The 6,316-nt window shown below is 41.7% G+C and overlaps 1 non-coding gene across 1 annotated transcript; it reads left to right on the top strand.

Moving 5' to 3' along the window:
- The first annotated feature begins 5,410 nt into the window (after positions 1 to 5,410).
- LOC111888249 (small nucleolar RNA R71) lies at positions 5,411 to 5,517 on the top strand. The gene has a single exon (XR_002849129.2). It is a non-coding gene; the product is annotated as a small nucleolar RNA R71 (small nucleolar RNA).
- The last annotated feature ends 799 nt before the right edge of the window (positions 5,518 to 6,316 follow it).

Below are 6,316 nucleotides of genomic sequence, written 5' to 3' on the forward strand. Positions count from 1 at the left end.
GCTCAACTAAACATTTGGGTTTTCATGCAATTATCAACACAATTCTAACATGGAATCCTAATTTGCTTTTACCAAAATTTTCTAAATTAAATCCTAAGTAATATTTTTGGTATGAAACAATTTTTTTAAAAATTAGCCTAAATTAAGATTCTAAATTTTCTAATATGTGACCAACCCCCTACCCCAACACTTATTTTATGCAATGCCCTCATTGCATATTATGCAAAAAAAAATAAAAATGCAAATATATAGAGGAAATTGGAACAAACTCCCCTGGGGTAGCAGTCGATAGGTTGATACTCTTCTCTTCAGCTCCATCTTCAATTGCCTTCAGCCATGGGAATAACTCATCCATGACTTGGGTGTCAAAATCTCATGTGGCAGCTCCAAATATGCAGGGGAAACAGTGTAAGATCTTCAAGAATCGATATGGAAGAATAAGTGGTCAAGTGGTACACTCATCAGCATCAAATCAGCAGTCCTCTCGGTATAAAAATGAATGACTCGTCGAGTCATATATGCGACTCGTCGAGTATAAACGCAGACATCTTCGAATATGTGAGAATATAAGGCGACTCGTCGAGTTAGTTTAGTGCACTCGACGAGTAGACCACTGGACGAAAAATGATATTCTGCATTTATTCCAGCCTCTAATAAATCTTCAAAATTTCTCCTCACTTCTAGACTCACTCGCTCATGTCCCTAAGGACCGGGCTTGACACTTTGACTCTAACACTTCCCTTTCTTGACTCTCTCTTTCACTCTTTATAACCCTCTTGTCACTATAACTCTAAACCCTTCTATTCAAGCACTCCTAATCCAATTCTGAAAATCATCAAGGCAATCAAACATCAAGCAAAACAGTAAAAGTCTTAACAAATCCCAAAACACACCAAATAAGAACAAAAATAAAAATAAAAATTGTTCAATAAAAACACAAAGAAACTAATCCTTCTCATCATCGTCATGATCCGGCGCCGCTCCACTTCCACTCGCACCACTCCTTCTCGCATTGATCACCTCTTCCCACGGCGGAATATACGGGAAGTTACCACCATCGATATGCGGAATGTTGAAGTGGTCAAAAAGTCGAATATGTGATTGATTGCTAAATTTGATACCCCGCGCCATTTGATCTTGTAACCGCCTCATCTCAACATTATACCAATCCATTGGTACTTCATCATTGTCTATCAAAATCACCGGCGGTTCCTCCTCTACATCACGTTATCGCCTCGATCGGACCCTCCTTCCCGGCGCCTCGGGACCAACAACAGGATCATCATGCGGGATAGCATAATGACCACCACCATATTCCTCAATGATCCTAACCCTCCTAAAAAGAATAGGATTGAATGGAGGGGTAGGAATCATAGTCATCAAATTCCACGCGCCACGGGTCATCAACCCAAACGAATTGGCGAGCCGTGTAACAAACATTCCACCATAAATCTTCGATGTCTTGCGGTCTTTGACCGCACCCTCCGCTAAATATGAAACCAAACACCAAGGAATATTGTAGAAAATGTCGAATGTGATAATGCTCCATAAGTAGAATACATCAAGGTTAGAAACCTTGTCATCATCCTTCCTTTGGTTAATGGTGGAGGAAATAAGGCGATGAATAAGGCGGTGTGTAGGCGACCGAATGCTTCCCTCCTGGGCTGATTTTGGAATATACACTTTGTTGGAAATCGTATTCCACCAACCCGTGCTCGTCACTCCATCGAGGAACACCTTGTGAGAGTGTTCCATAAATGCACGGAAAATAGCGGTCGAGACCAATGACCGGTCATAAATACCCATCCGACAAGCGAGATCAACCACGGAGCACTGATGAAACTCGCCCCCAAGACAGAAACTGACACTTGTCGGGTGATAGCAGTCATCTTCCCCACGAAAACATACCGTGGAGAAAAATTCTAGGCAAAGCTCTCGGTACACCGACTCTTGAATATGGAAAACCCGACTCCACCCATTGCAAACCATCGTCTCTCCCTCGTAAGTAAACTCCTTTAAAAGATAGGGAGCCAACTCCTCTTCATAATGCACACATTGTAACTAACCCCAATCAATTCTGTTGGGCACGCAAATTTCTTTCTTCCTTACTTCAGCTAATTTCTTCTTCCACCTCGTCATGGTAGAAGCGGATTCGATTTGAGGGAAATTTAAACAAGGAAAATCTCCTTGGCGTCCACTAGAACCTTGCCCCCTGTGAAACATTATCCCTGCAAAACACAGAACATAAAACCCAGAAAACACAAAAAATCATTAAAATAAGTCACAACTGTGTCCCCGACTCGACTCGTCGAGTCCATGAACGACTCGGCGAGTCGCAAGAACTGCGCGAGTCAGTCGGCGAGTTGGTTTAAATTGAACCATGAAATCTCAAAATTACTTCAAGGGTTTTGTCCAGGGACATGTTTATAAGGTATTAGGGCAAGAATAGTCATGCAAAACAACATAATTCATGAAAAATCGAAACCCTAGAAATTCACTATTCTTCAAAATCGGGTTTTCTATGAAATTACTACCCTATATCATCTTAAAATCATGCTTTTAACAGAAAATAGGAAGAAATTAGTTACCTTTCGTGATAGAAATTGAAAAAAAAAACTTGAAGAACAATTGAAGAGATGATGAATGCTTGAGAGAGGGAGTTGGGAGGGAGGCGCACGGCGAGTGAGTAGTGAAAAACTGATTTCTTTAGGGTTAAAACCCTAGTTACCGGTTGTAAAAGTAATTCCATTATTATTTTTTTCTATAAATAATACCGACACGTCAAGTCAGAGTCAGACTCGGCGAGTCTGGTCGTGATGTTATTCTTTTCTGAAATCTAAATGGACTCATCGAGTCATGGTCAGACTCGGCGAGTCTCTTGCAAACAATTCAAAAATTATAAAATTTTGTCATTTATTTAGAAAAGAAAATTTATTCCACCCCACACTTAGTCCATGCGCACTCTCAAGCAGACATGTCCGATGATTCGGAAGATTAAAATTCTGAAAAAAATGAAAAAAAAATTCAAACAAAACTAAAAAGGTAAAAGAAAGCAAACTCTAAACAACGGGTTGCCTCCCGCCAAGCGCTTCTTTTTAAGGAGTCGTTAGCTGGACTACTTCTCATATACGTTTCGTCATCTTCCAACATCGGGAATGCACGCCTGGTCTTTTGTGGTTTGTACTTCGTCTTGTAAGCGTGAATCTTCTTTTTGTAAGCCCGTTTTAATTCCTCTCTCTTCTTTTTTACAACATCATCCTCAGCTGCTTGGGCTTCTCTTCTCCTCTTTTTCTTCTTCACCCCATTCTTTTTCACCTTCACTTGCACCTCCTTTTCTTCAAACTGAATTACTTCGTATTTTGTGAAAGTTCATGCTCTAGGTTTGGTAATGAATGGTTGATCAACCTCCACTCTCCTATCCTTTGCTTTCTCCTCTTTTTCTGTGCTTACCCCATCTTCATGCAGAATTGCATCAAGACATGCTATATGGGTGTGTTGAACTTCCGTATCCATTTCTCCTTCTGTTGTTTGTTCTTCTAAAGAATCATGAAAAATATCCAAGTCCAGAATATGCAGAGAACTAGCAACAAGCAGATCTAAATCGTCCAAGTTGTTGGCAATTTCGACTGGACTCGTCGAGTCCAGTAAAGTGACTCGGCGAGTCGGATCGTATTTCATTATTTCCTGGGTGTTTTCTGAGTCGGCTCCTTCCAGTAGCTTTTCTATCTCCTCCAAGTCCTTGTTAACATCTCCATCCTCTCCAGAATGTAGCAAAAACTTGCTTGGATCTTCTTCTTGCAAAAGTGCAAGTTCTTTTTGTAGTATCTCATCATCTGAATGGATAAATGAGATCTCTTCTTTTCTTTCCTCTTCTTGCTTGGCTTCTGGTACAACTCTAAATATTGCAGACTCGTCACCTACCCTCAACGTTAGTGTAGACTCACATACATCAATTAAAGCACATGGGGTGTTTAAAAATGACCTCCCCAAAATAATTGGAATTTCTGGGTCTTCTTTCATATCAACAACCACGAAGTCTACTGGAAATATGAACTTATCGACTTTAATAAGAAGATCCTCACAAACGCCTCATGGATGAATTGTTGTCTTGTCTGCCAAATGGATCTTCATGTTTACCGGTCTTGGCTCCGATAAATTCAACTTCTTAAAGAAAGAGAAAGGCATCAGATTGATGCTTGCACTCGAGTCGGTCAACGCTTGGGTGACAAATGCATTTCCAAACTGGCACGGAATTATAATACTCCCCGGATCGCCCTTCTTTTTGGGTAGCTCACTCAATATTATCTCCGCGACTTCAGCCAAGTCTTTCCTAGCAGCAAAGAGACCTTTTAGTAAGTTGAAGTACTTGGGTGTTTTGAGCATCATTTCCAAAAATGGCACATTGACTTGTAGGGCTTTAACATGCTTCATAAAGGCTCTATATGCTTCAACTTTTTCCACATGTATGGCTTTAATTGGGAATGACAAAGGAGGATTATATGGATTTAACGGACTGACGGTTTTGTCATTTACGCATGGACTCGTCAAGTCCATTAGAGGGGCTCGGCGAGTCTGGTCGGGTTTAGCTGGAGCCGACTCTTCTGCCTTTTTTGTCTTCCTCTTGGAGATCCTCTGTGCATGTGTGAATATTTCTTCATTGCTGGAGGTCACTACACTCACATTCTCCATTCTTGGATTGGTTTCGGTGTTACTTGGAAGTTGACCCGGTCTTCTTTCATTCACTTGATGCGCAAGCTGTCCCAGCTGTTTCTCAATGTTGAGAATGGATGCTTGCTGATTCCTTAGCATATTTATGGTCTCGTGTATTGCAGCATCGTGATCATTGTGTCTCTTTTCGGACGCGACTATGAATCTAGTGAATAATTCTTCTAAATCGGCTTTCTTTTCTACCGGTTCTTCCTTTTGATAAAATCCCATATCCTTCTGCTTGTATTTCTCCTCCTTAGCCTTCTTGTATTCTTCGTATGGGATCCATTCTTTCTTCGGTTTCCGCCAATTATCGTCGTATCTATCGCCACTTGAATAGAATACTTGAGCCTTCTTGTTTCCATTCTCATCCAAATCACAATCCTTTGTGAGATGGGCCCCTCTACAATTTTCACATCCAACCCAAATAACATGGATTGTTTGATCCATTTTTGTCATTCTTCTATCTAGACTATCGAGCTTAGCTATCACCGCCGCCATGCTATCATTTGCCGAGTTCACTACCCCCCGACTTACTTCGTTTATTGGATTGTGGTATTCTCTAGAGTGCTTAGAGAATTCTTCAATTAACTCCTTGATTACCGGGGGCGCCTTCTTCGTGAGCGGGCCTTGAGAATCGAGCAATTGCCTTGTGGTGACATTGACTCCATCATAGAAAATGGAGACCTCTTGTTGGCTATTGAGGTCATGGTGTGGGCAATTTCTAAGCAAGCTCTTGTACCTTTCCCAAGCTTCATAAATAGTTTCTTCGGGTTGTTGCTCGAAGTTGGCAATGGCTTTCTTTAGCTTGGCTATTTTGGAGGGCGGGAAAAAATGGTCTATGAATTCTTCTTTCATTTTGGCCCATGTGGTGACCGATCCGGGAGGAAGTGACTTTAGCCAATCCTTTGCAGCTCCTTTAAACGTGATTGGAAGCATGTGAAGAAGCTGGGTCTCGCGTGGAACATTCGGTACATTGAAGTAGTCAGCCACATCATTCACTGTGTCCAAGTGCTTGTAGGCGTCTTCGTGATCCTTCCCATAAAAAGGAATCTCCTTGAGTTGAGCGAGAATATGGCCTTTTAGTTCGAAAGTAGCGGTCGTGGGAATTGCGGGCTGCAGAAGTCCCGGGCCGGTGTCATCGCGCATCCTCTTCTTCCATTCCCCCATGGGGACTTCATCGATATTAGCCATAGTGATAGCTAAATCGTCTTCAAATTCGGAGTCGTGCTCGTATGTGGGTTCTTCTTCTTCCTCGGTCTCGTACTCGATATCTTCTTGAATTGGGTCTTCGATTGTCAAAGAGGCATTGGATGCTCCTGATTTGCTGCTCCTCTTCTTGCTGAAAACAAACTTTAGGTTTTTGAGTGGTGAGTTCTTTGAAGAAGCGGATTCTCCAACGGTTTTGCCTTTGCTCCTCCTTAGTGCGGATTCTGGGTCTTCAAGAGGGGGAACCAGAGGTGTATCAGATCCTCGGGTCATGAAACAACTATAAACAAAACAAAAAACGCGTAAAAAGAACAAAAATAAAATAAAAAATTAAAACTGTAATAGCGATGTACTCGCCGAGTCGGCACGAGTGCACTCGGCGAGTTCAAGGCAAAAACAG

Source organism: Lactuca sativa, chromosome 9 (assembly GCF_002870075.4).
Source record: "Lactuca sativa cultivar Salinas chromosome 9, Lsat_Salinas_v11, whole genome shotgun sequence".
In the NCBI taxonomy this organism is placed as follows: domain Eukaryota; kingdom Viridiplantae; phylum Streptophyta; class Magnoliopsida; order Asterales; family Asteraceae; genus Lactuca; species Lactuca sativa.